Source organism: Gopherus evgoodei, chromosome 7, assembly GCF_007399415.2.
Source record: "Gopherus evgoodei ecotype Sinaloan lineage chromosome 7, rGopEvg1_v1.p, whole genome shotgun sequence".
Lineage (NCBI taxonomy): Eukaryota > Metazoa > Chordata > Testudines > Testudinidae > Gopherus > Gopherus evgoodei.
The window spans coordinates 104,086,030-104,098,600 of NC_044328.1; positions in this window are offsets into that span (position 1 = coordinate 104,086,030).

Here is a 12,571-nt window from a genome sequence, read left to right on the forward strand (position 1 = left end):
TGCCAGTATGTCAGCTGAAGAGTGCATCCATCGACATAACTCATATCTTTGGTAGAGTTGATATCCCTTCACAGATAGAAAAACTCCTTTATTTTGGTGTAAGAGGTGTCTACACTATTGAGCTATCTGGCATGGTTATACAGGCCCATCTCCATAGTATGGGCACAGGCCAGGTCGACACCAAAAAGTTAGATCTAGCCAGCTATATCTCTCAAGGGTGTGAAAAAGCCACACTCCTGAGTGATGTAGTTAAGCTGACCTAACCCTAGTATAGACAGTACTAGGTCAGTGGAAGAATTCTTCCATCAACCTAGCTCCTGCCTCTTGGGACAGTGGATTAACTACAGTGATGAAAGAACCCTTCTTGTCACAAATATTAAATTTACTAGGAAGATAAACAATACAAAGGTGACTGTATTGACTGTGCTATTGCTTAACATATTTAATTAAAGACTCAATTTTTTTGCTTTAAATGACAGTGACTCAGAATTTCTGGTCTGTCACATGAGAGTGCCGCAGAATTCAGGGCCCGTGATACGGAGGTTAAATCCAGTTAGCTTATAAGCCTTGGTTATCTGTTACTGAATTCTTTATCAAAGGGATATAAGGAGTTGACAGCTAGCATGGCTCCTTAAGATCAAACTCAAAAGCGGAATCTTTCCTTCCAGATGTGGTCTTGAACTGCACTTACGTATGCTAAAAGCAGCCATTTAAGAAGAGTTACACTTGACAATTTTGAGTCAGATTGAACCTTAGCACTAGGAGTTCAAGTGGCTAATGTGGGGTTTGTTTGACTATGTTTGGATTTAGTTGCGGCTTTAAAATAATGGATATATCACTTAAATGAGAAAAGGAAGGTCAGGTTTCAGTGAACAGCAAGAAATGTTCTGAATTCAGCTATTTAAACCTCTTGTAGAGAGAGTTAACTGGTTAATAGAAAATAACTATTGAAATAGTTGAAGTAATGAAGACTGTTTTTGGCAAATATGCAGATGGCTCTTCTCTTTAGTGGTATATTGGCAATGGTCAGATTAGGTTTTACTGGAAAATAAAAATAAAAACCCATGGTTTTTTTCATTTGCACAGTATGTCACAAGAAAAAATGGTAAAATAAAGTGATTTTACTATTTATAAGAAGACAGCTGGAGTTCTGGATCTTCTAACACTACCTCTGAGACATGAATCTGATCATTACTACAGTTAGGATAGGACCCCCAAGTTCCTGTCAATATTTTATTATCGGTTGTAGTTAATGAAGCTGTTTTAGGTGCATCTGTCTCCATGTCTGCAGATGTGAGTGAAATAAAAAACATAAGACCCTGCTTACACTGTTTCCAAGCATCAACTTAGACAGAGGCACAATTAATTTGTAATTTTATCATCTATACCAGACTTTAAAAAGCAGTGCACAAAGACTACTGATAACGACCCTAATGGAGACTTGTGAGTTCCCGTGGTAGGATCTTTGTGGTTTTCAGAAAGATGTTTTATGTTAAAAGATTCCTCTTTCTTCTGGAATCTTTAAAAGTCTGAATCCAGAATTTTGCAAGAACACCCAGGAAATCTACCCTCTGGCAAAGGTGTTAAGAAAGAAATATGCTGAGTTAAGCATAAAACCTGAAGCTAATGTAATACAGTTTAACTGTACAGGAATATAGATACCTTAAGGCCTATTCAGATTAATATCTTTTAGGTCCATTAGTAGTGCTACAGCTAGAGATCTCTTTACCAAGATAAAATTCTGTGAGATACAGAAAGGTTCAAGATCATTAGTTTCCACTGATAAAACCTCTGGCAAGAAAAACCTCAGGAACTTATAAAAGTGTTTGTTTTATAGGAACTTAGAAAGCCATTGCTCAAGACCATTTTTTAACCATTAAAACCTTCTGACAAACGGCAATCATTATGTCTTTGCATCTGTCTATCTTGAAAGGTTTTTTTTGTTTGTTTGTTTGTTTACAAAAGGAAAGTATTTAGGAGCCTTACATTTCACATATTTAGCAATAGTCATTTAAGGACTACTTAATAGTAAAGAATGATCTTAAACAGCCTCACCAAGTATGTAAATGAGCTACAATTTCTAATGCACCAAAGACTGTCTCATAGTTTCAGCTCTGCATTTGGGACCCTCTAGCGATACTGTTTCAGATTAGGACAAGCATGAATTGCTTAACTGTGTTTCACTTGAGAGAGGAAGGTTTTATCTTCATGGCAGAAAAGTTGAAATTTGTCTGCCATTCCTCTCCAAATATAGCAATCCTCTCTTTGTTAGGATCTGACAGATTTAAGATTAGTATAGACAGGATACCCTAAGGAAAGATTAAGTGCTGTATGAGGAAAAGGAAAAGCACCCTCTCTCCAACTGACTTTAAATGTTATTCGCAGGAAGTGGATAACTTTGTAACACAGCAGGATTGGAAAGGGAGGAACATGGCCTCTTGAAAGGGAAGAATGACACCACATTTTTCTTTTCCTTCTGTGGTAACAGTCAGTAGAAGTATCTGTGTCATATTCTTGGAACTATCCCCTCACCAGAGGTCTTTGATGTCGACCTCCCTGGAAAAACTCCCATGCCCATGCAGAGGAAATTAAAAGGCATACAATCCCATTTTTCCAGGTGATAGAAAGAGAGAGAGAAAAAGATATTTTTGTCTGAATATCATTTTCATGATTTCTGTATAAAAACAACTTTCAAGATAAGGGATACAAATAAATATTACATATGCACTATGGTAGACTCACCTAGATGAAGAGAGAACTGGGAACACAGTTTAATTTACAACAAGGAACACATCTTGTGGGAGGAATCCATTACTATCCTAGAATGGGTTCATTAGTATAGACATACATGCAACCAGCTGGGGAGTTGGGCAGGAGGGGAGTTGATAAAAAGGTACATTAAAAAAAGAATAAGAAAGAAAGGAAAGGAAAAAGTGACATGAGACTAACAAAAATGAGTAAACTGGCTGAATTAGGATTGTTGCCTGTCCACCAGAGGAGCTCAACTGACAGAATTCCTCGGTGTTATCCTCTGCGGAAACAGAGGTACAGAGAAGTTAAGATGTCAGTCCTCTGAAGTACTGAGTACCCTCAACTCCCATTCAAATCAAGGCGAGTTGAGGGCATTCAAGATTTTGCAGAGTAGCTCTCTAAATAGATTGCCCAAAGCTGCTAAATGGGTCTATGGCAGAAATTGCAACACAATGACCTAGTCCAGGAGTGGCACCACGGTTTTTGGTGCCCTAGGCAGGGTCCTTCCATGCTCCCGGTTGTTGGTGGCAATTCTATGGTGGGGGGGGGTCCTTCTGTGCTCCCGGTCTTCGGGGCACTTCGGCGACAGGTCCTGGAGCAAATGAAGGACCCGCTGCAGAATTGCCAACGACGACCCAGAGCGTGGAAGGATCCCCTGCCGCCGTATTGCCACCGAGGGCGGCAAAAGGACGCCCTCCCAAATCCTGGTGCCTTGGGCGACCGCCTAGGTTGCCTAAATGGAAGCGCCGGCCCTGACCTAGTCACCCCATCAGTTGTGCAGAGGCAAATCACAATGAAGTTAATGAAAGTTGTGTACACAACTGATGTGATGATCTGGCCATGTGAATTGTTACCTCCAAGTCCTCTGCTCTGCCTGCTGAGCTATTCTGACATGCTGTATGGCAAACTGACTATGACAATCTGTGCATAAGATATATATAAGGCAAAGATGGGAAAAGGATCTCTTGTCTGTCACAAATACAAGCCAGATCCATTTCCCATAGAAGTCAAGGGGAATCTTTTCATGAATTGAGTGTGCTTCAGTTTGGGCTGTATAAGATGAAGTCTGTGTCCTTTGTCTAGGATAATAGTTATTTTGAAAAAAGATGAGGAGTACTTAGAGACTACACATTTATTTGAGCATAAGCTTTCGTGGAACTAAAGGCCACTTCATCAGATGCGTACAGTGGAAAATTACAGTAGGAAGCATTCTTACAACTACAATATCCACCTGCTGAAGTGAAGAAACAGATTGACAGAGCCAGAAGAGTACTCAGAAGTCACCTACTACAGGACAGACCCAACAAAGTAAAGAATGCTACTAGCCGTCACCTTCAGCCCCCAACTAAAACCTCTCCAGCGCATCATCAAGGATCTATAGTCTATCCTGAAGGATGATCCCTCACTCTCGCAGATCTTGGGAGACAGACCAGTCCTTGCTTACAGACAGCCCCCCAGCCTGAAGCAAATACTCACCAGCAACCACACAACAAAAAACACTAGCCAGGAACCTATCCTTGAAACAAAGCCCACTGCCAACTCTGTCCACATATCTATTCAAGGGACACCATCATAGGACCTAATCGCATCAGCCACACTATCAGAGGCTCATTCACCTGCACATCTACCAATGTGATATATGCCATCATGTGCCAGCAATGCCTCTTTGCCATGTACATTGGCAAAACCAAACAGTCTCTATGCAAAAGAATAAATGGACACAAATCAGAAATCAAGAATTGTAACATTCGTAAAAAACCATTCGAAGAACACTTCAGCCTCCCTGGTCACTCAATTATAGACCTAAAAGTTGCAATTATTCAACAAAAAACTTCAAAAACAGACTCCAGCGAGAAACTGCAGAACTGGAATTAATTTGCAAATTGGACACCATTAAATTAGGCTTGAATAAAGACTGGGAGTGGATGAGTCGTTACACAAATTAAAAACTATTTCGCCATGCTAATTTTCCTCCTACTGTTATTCACACCTTCTTTTCAACTGTTTGAAATGGGCCATCTTGATTATCACTACAAAAGTTTTTTTTTTCTCCTGCTGATAATAGCCCACCTTAACTGATTAATCTCATTAGAGTTGGTATGGCAGCCCCCATTTTTTCATGTTCTCTGTATATATGTGTGTGTGTGTGTGTGTATATCTATCTATCTATCTATCATATTTTCCACTGCATGCATCTGATGAAGTGGGCTTTAGCCCACAAAAGCTTATGCTCAGATAAATTTATTAGTCTCTAAGGTGCCACAAGTACTCCTTATTCTTTTTGCTGATACAGACTAACATGGCTACCACTCTGAAACCAGTTATTTTTTAAATCAACTTTATGATAAAAGGCTGGTTGGAGTCCTGAAGTTTTAACATGTTGCATGTGGGCCATGCACACCAGACTCTGCATTTTTTTGCCATGACTCCTGAAAAGCGACGTCTCGAAAGTTGCCTTGTAAGCCTTGAAGTACTAGCTGAAAAATTTGCTTCATAGACAAAGGGAACTTTAAAATGCATTAAAAGCCTCAGTCGCAATATATTGTCCAATCTTCTTGGCATGTTTATCTCTGAGACGGGGAAACATGATCATTTCTATTGCCTACATTTTATTTTGTTAGAAATTTGCATCTCACACAAAAGACTAAACAGGTGCTCCTTGAGTCAATTCCTTTGAAATACCAATAGACCTGTTCTTATCTTTTCTTTAAAAAAAATTTTTGAAAGATTAAAGTATCTTCATGGGTATAAACCGTTTCTGTTTCTGATAGTATTCAGACATTGAGGAAAATACAAGCACAACACTAAAGAGGAGAAAGAGAGCAAGAAAATGGATGAAAAGATGACATATTCTTTTGTTCTATTGCTCAGAGACTTCCATGGCCTACATCTGTTTCTCCTCCACAGTTTTATCAAAATGACTCTTTTCTGATACAGCTTATAGGACTCCATATCCTTTTAAATTCCTCCATTTTGCTTTCTAGCTCTTTTTCCATAAATTTTCAGAACCTAACTAGCATCACGGTCTAAGATGATAATGGCCTCAGTGAACCTTTTCATTGTCTTAACATTAGCTACCATTAGACCTAAAAAGATCAGTTTCACAGGTCTAGGGGTGTAATTTTTAATTCAGAAAAATTGAATTTTAGGGTTTTGGGGTTTGTCATTTAGCCATTCTGTTCATGATAAGCGGAATGTCATCCTTGAACGTCCTTACTTTCTGGTTCTGACTACAGCCTCTTGACCCTAGTCTAGATATATGCACTTTGGTTTAATAATTTATGGAATATTATGGGCCATGTATATTACAAACTGGCCTCTCCAGTGGCAATATAACTCTTTCACAATCTCCTGGTCCAGTCTTCAACTGAGAATGTAAATCCTAATCTCCTTTCCATCCCATATGAATTTTAAATATAGGGCAGTTTTCCATACCTTTTAGGACAGATTTTCCCACACTTTGTTACATCTATCCTTCCTAAATAAATAGTTAGGCCTCCTCTAAAATGTTTAAAGAATGGTTTGGTGGGGGAGAGGAGTTAGCAAAGATCCATCTTTAGGGGAGACATTTTTTCAGTTATGTTTATTTTTAACTTAGATTTTCAAAGGAGTCGGGGCACCCAAAATGCCATTGACATACAAAATAATTTGGGCCTCTAATACCCTTAGGCTCCTTTGAAAATTCCAGCCTTTGTTCCCATGTATTTTAATTAGATAGTCTAATTATTATACTGTTTGATACTGCAATTGATTGTGTCCCACCCAAAGTACCTTGGCATGAACACTATAAACAGTTTACTTTTCATGGTGCAGTTTAGAATTATGGTTTTAAATCCACTGAGAGGGATAGCTTCATGATTTATCTTATCCTTGGGGTTCAGAACCGAAAGAGACCATCTGCTAAGTAACTGTATTTAGTCTCTAGTAGGGCCTTGTTTTGCAAAGATTTGAACCAAACTGAAGCGTTCTTTTTTTCTCCTGTTTCCTCTGGCTTTGGTGTAGCCTGCCTTGAAAAGGATCAATTTTCTCATAACATTTAGAAGGAAGGTATGAGCCTGATCCTGCATTCCATTGAAATGCAGGGATGGGCCCTTAGTATTTTCAAGGTTGTATGTAGTTTAGAGCTATGTTTTACTTAGAAACATCTCTTGAAAATCTGCTGCTTTTTAAAATTTGAATACATTGAGTCAATCTCCTCCATATGCTAACTGCATGGAGTTCAGTGATTTTAGCCCATTAACTATAACAATAGTGCTAGAAATATTATTTTTGCATCCCTGAATGCTGCTTATTTTTTTTCTTTCTTGCAACTCTGCAAATCTAATAAAATTACCATTATCACAAAGGTCTGAGAATCTGATTCTTCTTCTTTTTTTATCCAGTTGTCCCAAGATAATATTTGACTTTTTATCTTTACTAAGGAATTTTCCCATATGTCTGCTCCAAAAAATGTCCTTGGATGTTCCTCTGTGGACTTCATTCTGTGTTTTGTAGGAGTGAATTATGATTGGATTAGAAAGGCGTAAATCTTTCTGAGTTTTCAGGAGATAAGGTCCTGGATTTCCACTGTTAGCAATATGTCATTCTATCTTCACCCATACTCTAGGTTCTCTATCCTCATTCCATGTGGAACTGGTTTGTGCCTTGTGGAACACCATTTGCTTTAACTCTGAGTTCTTAAATTGTAACAATCAAAGTCAAGTGAAAGGGTGAAAATATCGGCAAAAGGTTTTGAACACAACTGTTGAATCCTTTCAAACCAACCAACTGCAATGTTGACTAAACAAAGCTTGGGAAATCTTTCTGTATAGATCTCACCTATCAGATGAGTTTTACTTGGTCTGAAGGAATAAAGAGAAACATCAATAACTACAGCTGAGTAAATAATTCACAGCAAATCACAGATTAATTTCATGTTTTTCATTTTGCAAATTGTGACCAGCTTACAATGTTCTTGTTTGTATTTGTTATTCAATAAGTATTAGTTTTCACTCTTAGTTTACTTATATTTACAGATGACAGTTCTTCAATAATCACTTAAAAATCAGTTACTATAAACATTCCTGACAGTAAATGTATTGAGTATAATATCTAGGGGGGAGGAGGAGGATGTAGAGAAGAATACAAAAGGGACTGTCTAATGTCCCTGCCTGCAGGTATATGGGATCTTGGGGAGCAATTACCACACAGGTGGGGTGCAAAATAAACTTTATTAAGAAAATGCAAAAACAGGGAAAATTTAATAGTGAGGGGTATGGGGTTTGTTAAGGTAGGCAATTGGGGAGGGAGTTCTTTTAGTATAGTATAGGGGGTTTCAATAGTGGGGTACAATACAGTGGGGTACAATACAGTTGGTAACCAACTAACACTGAAGTATAAATGTAACAGGTAGCTAACAATTTCTAGGTAAAGGGTGTGTCACAGCAGCATATAACCAACTAACAGTTATGGGTAAAATGTGTTAAATAACCAACAACTCTAGGTAAAAATGTGTCACAGTGGTGTAAATATAAAATGTGAGGTGTGTGAGAGAGAAAAAGGGTAACCAATGGGGTTTTATGCTAGACTTCAGTAATACAATTGAGGTTTGGCAGCAGTAGGAGCGGGGTGAACACGTGGGGGAAGGGATTAAAAGAGAGAGAGAGAGAGAGAGAGAGAAAGGCAGTGGTAGAGGAATGAGGTTAGGGGATGGGGGAAGAGGAGCACGTGGTGGAGCAGAAACCAAAAATAGAGGCGCTACAGAGGGAGATTTAAACTCAGGGAGACACAGAGCAGACAGGCTGCAAGTTTAAACAGCAGAGAGACTGCAATGAGTGACTGGGGAGCTCGGGGGGGGGGGGGGGTTGGGGCAGTGGGAAGACAAATTCAAATAGTAAAAACCTTATCTATCCCCTAACTTAATCAAACTTATATAAAATGACAAGCAGCTACAGAATACAACCAGGCAATGATTTTCTAAACTTATCTTAACCAACAATTAGGCAACACAACAAATATCACAGAAACTTACAAGCTCTACAATCTTAACAAACTATGACTTATTAAATTAAAAAAAAAACAAGACCTATGGTGCACCTTATGCTATGGGGAGGTTACAGAGGGCAGAGTGGTATGTATCCAGGACCCAGCTCCCAAGGAAGCCAAGGGATGATGGCTACAGCGGTGGATACAGCTGAAAGCAGAGAGCCCCAAGGCAAAGCCCACAGGAGCAGAGCTTAGCAGTGGCAAAGAGCCCTGTAGTTTAAGAGAGGTTTTAAGACACAGACCAAGGTTTAGCTTGAGTCTGTGTGCTGGGGAAACAGAGCCAGCAGCTAAAATAATAAAATAAAAGTATAGAAAGTTTTACAGAGGGATTCTTACCAGTCCCCAAGGCAGCAGCAAAGGCAGAAGCAGCAGCAACATCAGAAGAGGCAAGGAGGGTTCGGTACAGTCTCAATAATCAGGAGATCTCTCAGGTAGCAATTTGTTCTTCATGGGGGGGGTTTCAAAAACGGGGGTACGCTCAAAAATAAAACGAGAGCGGAGAAAGGACCCCCCAGAACCCCTGGCTGATCAGACCAGGCAGCAATGCAAGAACCTTTCTGAGGTGTGTTTCAAAAATGTCTGGTTTTAAAGGCAAACTTGGGCAGTTTCCCACCAGTAATCCTGATAGGCTCCCTCTGTCACAGGGGAGGGGGCACAGGGGAAAAACTGAAGGTAAGCCCAGAGACATGCCTGGACATAGTCCTGTGCAATAGGTGACTCAAGAGCACATGAGACTATGACTCATGCCCAGGATCTTAAAACCACAATAGGCCTTGCAGCTCTGGACATTGCCTACCCTACACCAAGCCCAGGTTCAACGAGGTGATAACAGGACTAACCCTTTGAAAAGGGCAGTGGTCCCACTTAGCATGCAGCACAAGTGGCCATCCCTTTGAGAAGGGGAATGGCTCTTGTTAAACAACTTAAGGGGCCCTCCCTTTGAGAAGGGCAGTGACCCTGGTAAACAACTTAACAGCCAGGGAAGGGCGGCCACAGGAGAACAGAAAACAAAATGGAGTCTGGGGAAACAAAATGGAATAGGGGAATAGCTGTAACGGACATCTAATAAATTAATTTAAAAATTCAGATGAATATTCACTAAATATTTTTAATATTCAACCAACTGTAAATAAGGCCCAACTTGTATGTAGCTCTGTCATGAGTTCCAAAAATTTAACTGTTTGAGTCTGTCTTCCAGCATAATCTTCTTTTCTATATAGTGCCTTTTATACAGTCATCTACATAAAAATCCCCCTAAAGCAACAAAACCAAAAATCATTTGAATTAGGATAGCCACAAGACAAAAACATCTAAAACCTTGCTTTAAAAATATATGTACTATCTGTCAATTGGAGCAAACAAGGAAGAGATTTTTCTATCCCAAGATCACAGCACTCAAGGGATCGTATCAGCGTGCATACAAAGAGAATGTGCTATTTCATTAACTTCTATAAAAATGAAAGAAACATCAACATCAGTGGTGAAGTTACTCAGATCATTTTTAACTTCCTAAAATAACTAGCTTGTCACACCTCCTTGGCTTATATAAACAGCTCTTGGTCCTAAATAAGCTTGGTTTGGTCAGTTATGAGATGAAGACCTCCGTGAAAATATAGATGCTTCAAGAAACATTGCAGTTGAATGAGTAAATAGAACACTCCTCTTTGAGTCTCTATTACAAATAGAGAAATAATGTCCCAACTATGATCCTTGTAAATGTTATCATTTTGATAAGTAGTAACATTGAGTTATTGATCCCATGTGGTCATTGGGTGATGGCACTTGTCACAAGCATAAGGGCCATTGTCAGCTTTGGTGTCTTGAAGCTAAATTCCTGCCCAGAAAGTTAGTTGCTGCTGGCATACCTAGATTTCCCATGTAATTTCAAGCAGATAATTTTTTCGTCACTCCCTGTCCTTTGCTGAGTATTCCCACAGAGTTGTGTGGGACAATTGCTCCTTCTTCTCCCTAAGGACTCCGTTGTGTAGAATGCTACAGAGATTACCTTTGGTCTCCTGTTCAACATGTAGACAAGACTGCTAGGAAAGCTTGTCTACAGGGGGAAATCACCCAGAATAGCCATAATTGTATAATTATATCATCTTAGCTATGCAAGTATAACTCCCCATGAGGAGACACTTATCCCAGAACGAGAGTGCCTTTTTCTGCTTTAGGCCATTGCTACACTACAGTGGCACTGCTGCAACACCATGGTGTAGATGCTTTCTACATTGACAGAAGGGGTTTTTCCATCAGTGTAGGTAATCCACCTCCCTGAGTGGCGGTAGCTAGGTTGACAGAAAAATTCTTCCATGGTCCTAGCTGTGTCTACACTGGGGAGTTGTCAGCTTAAATACAATGCCCGGGAGTGTGAATTTTTCAACTCCTGGAGCGACTAGGTCAACTAAATTTTAAATGCAAACCTGGATTTAGTTTATACTGTTTTCAAAGTGACATAGGTTAAACCAGAAAAAATAAAAGCACTCATAAGCGTGTCCACATGACGAGTTATACTGACACTTATAAAACTATGCTAGTAAATTTCCTCACATAGACTGCCCTTAGTTTGGAGGTATGGACTGCCAGGTTTTCAGTATGCTGGTGTCATGCCCTCTAAATCACCATTTATCAGCCAGTGCTGTTTCATGCCTATCCCAGAGTCTGGGGGAGTTTAAGGTATGGATGAGAGCTTGCTCGCAGAAACTCCATCTAGTTATGACTAAAACAGCAGTAGTAGGTTGAGGGAAACACCTAAACAGGGCCAGTGCAACCATTTAGGCGATCTAGGTGGTCACCTAAGGAGCTAGGATTTGGGGGGCAGCATTTTCTTCAGCAGCGACTGTGGCGGACGGATCTTCAGCTGCCCCAGTCGCCGCCGGCATTTAGGCAGAGGGAGTTGGGGCAAGGGGGCACAGGGCAGGCAGCCTGCAGCAAGTAAGGGAGGGCAGCATGCAGGGGAACATCCCGCCCCAGCTCACCCCTGCCCCACCTCCTCCCTGAGCACGCCGTGGCTGCTTCACTTCTCCCACCTCCCAGGCGTGCGGCGCCAATCAGCTTAGGCGCTGCAAGCCGGGGAGGTGGGAGAAGTGAAGCGGCGACGACGTGCTCGGGGAGGAGGCGGGGCAGGGGGGTGCTGCAGAGTGGAGGGTGGAGAGCTGCCGCGGGGGGGGCGCCTCAGGGCAGAGGATGGGGGAGGGTGCAAGGTGGAAGTTTCGCGTAGGGTACGAAACATCTTTGCATCGGCCCTGCACCTAAAGATATGGCAAGGTTGATCTCTCTATCTTTGACTAAGAGTGTTTGCTCCCCATTTGTTACTTGTGTGCACAATCTGGGGTTTGTGTTGTATTGGCTCCCCAGATGCTTGTGGATGTTTCTGTATCAGCTATGTCCTGGAATCCTTTTACATCATCTGTGCCTGGAGACTGACGCTTTCTTTCAGATGCAGATCATGACCCTTTGTTACTTTGAGGCCAGACTGCTGCATTACACTCATCATTGGGTTACATCTGAAATCAATCCAGAAATTTAAAGTGGTGCAAGATGCTGCAGCCTGTTTAGTAAGTAACCCCAGTGTTGGTTTTGACCTGTATAGCCCTAAAACAATTTCGGCCTTCCAATTTTAAAGACTGTCTCTTCTGCACCATAATGTCACAGTTACACTCAAAAGGGTGCTCAAGGTGGATCCCCCTTTATTTAAAAGAGAGGAAGTTCAAGCTCCTCCATCCATGGTCCAAAATAGCCTTGATATGCTGATCTTCAGGACATGTTGCTAGGCACATCTGGTACCAGGCCTGCT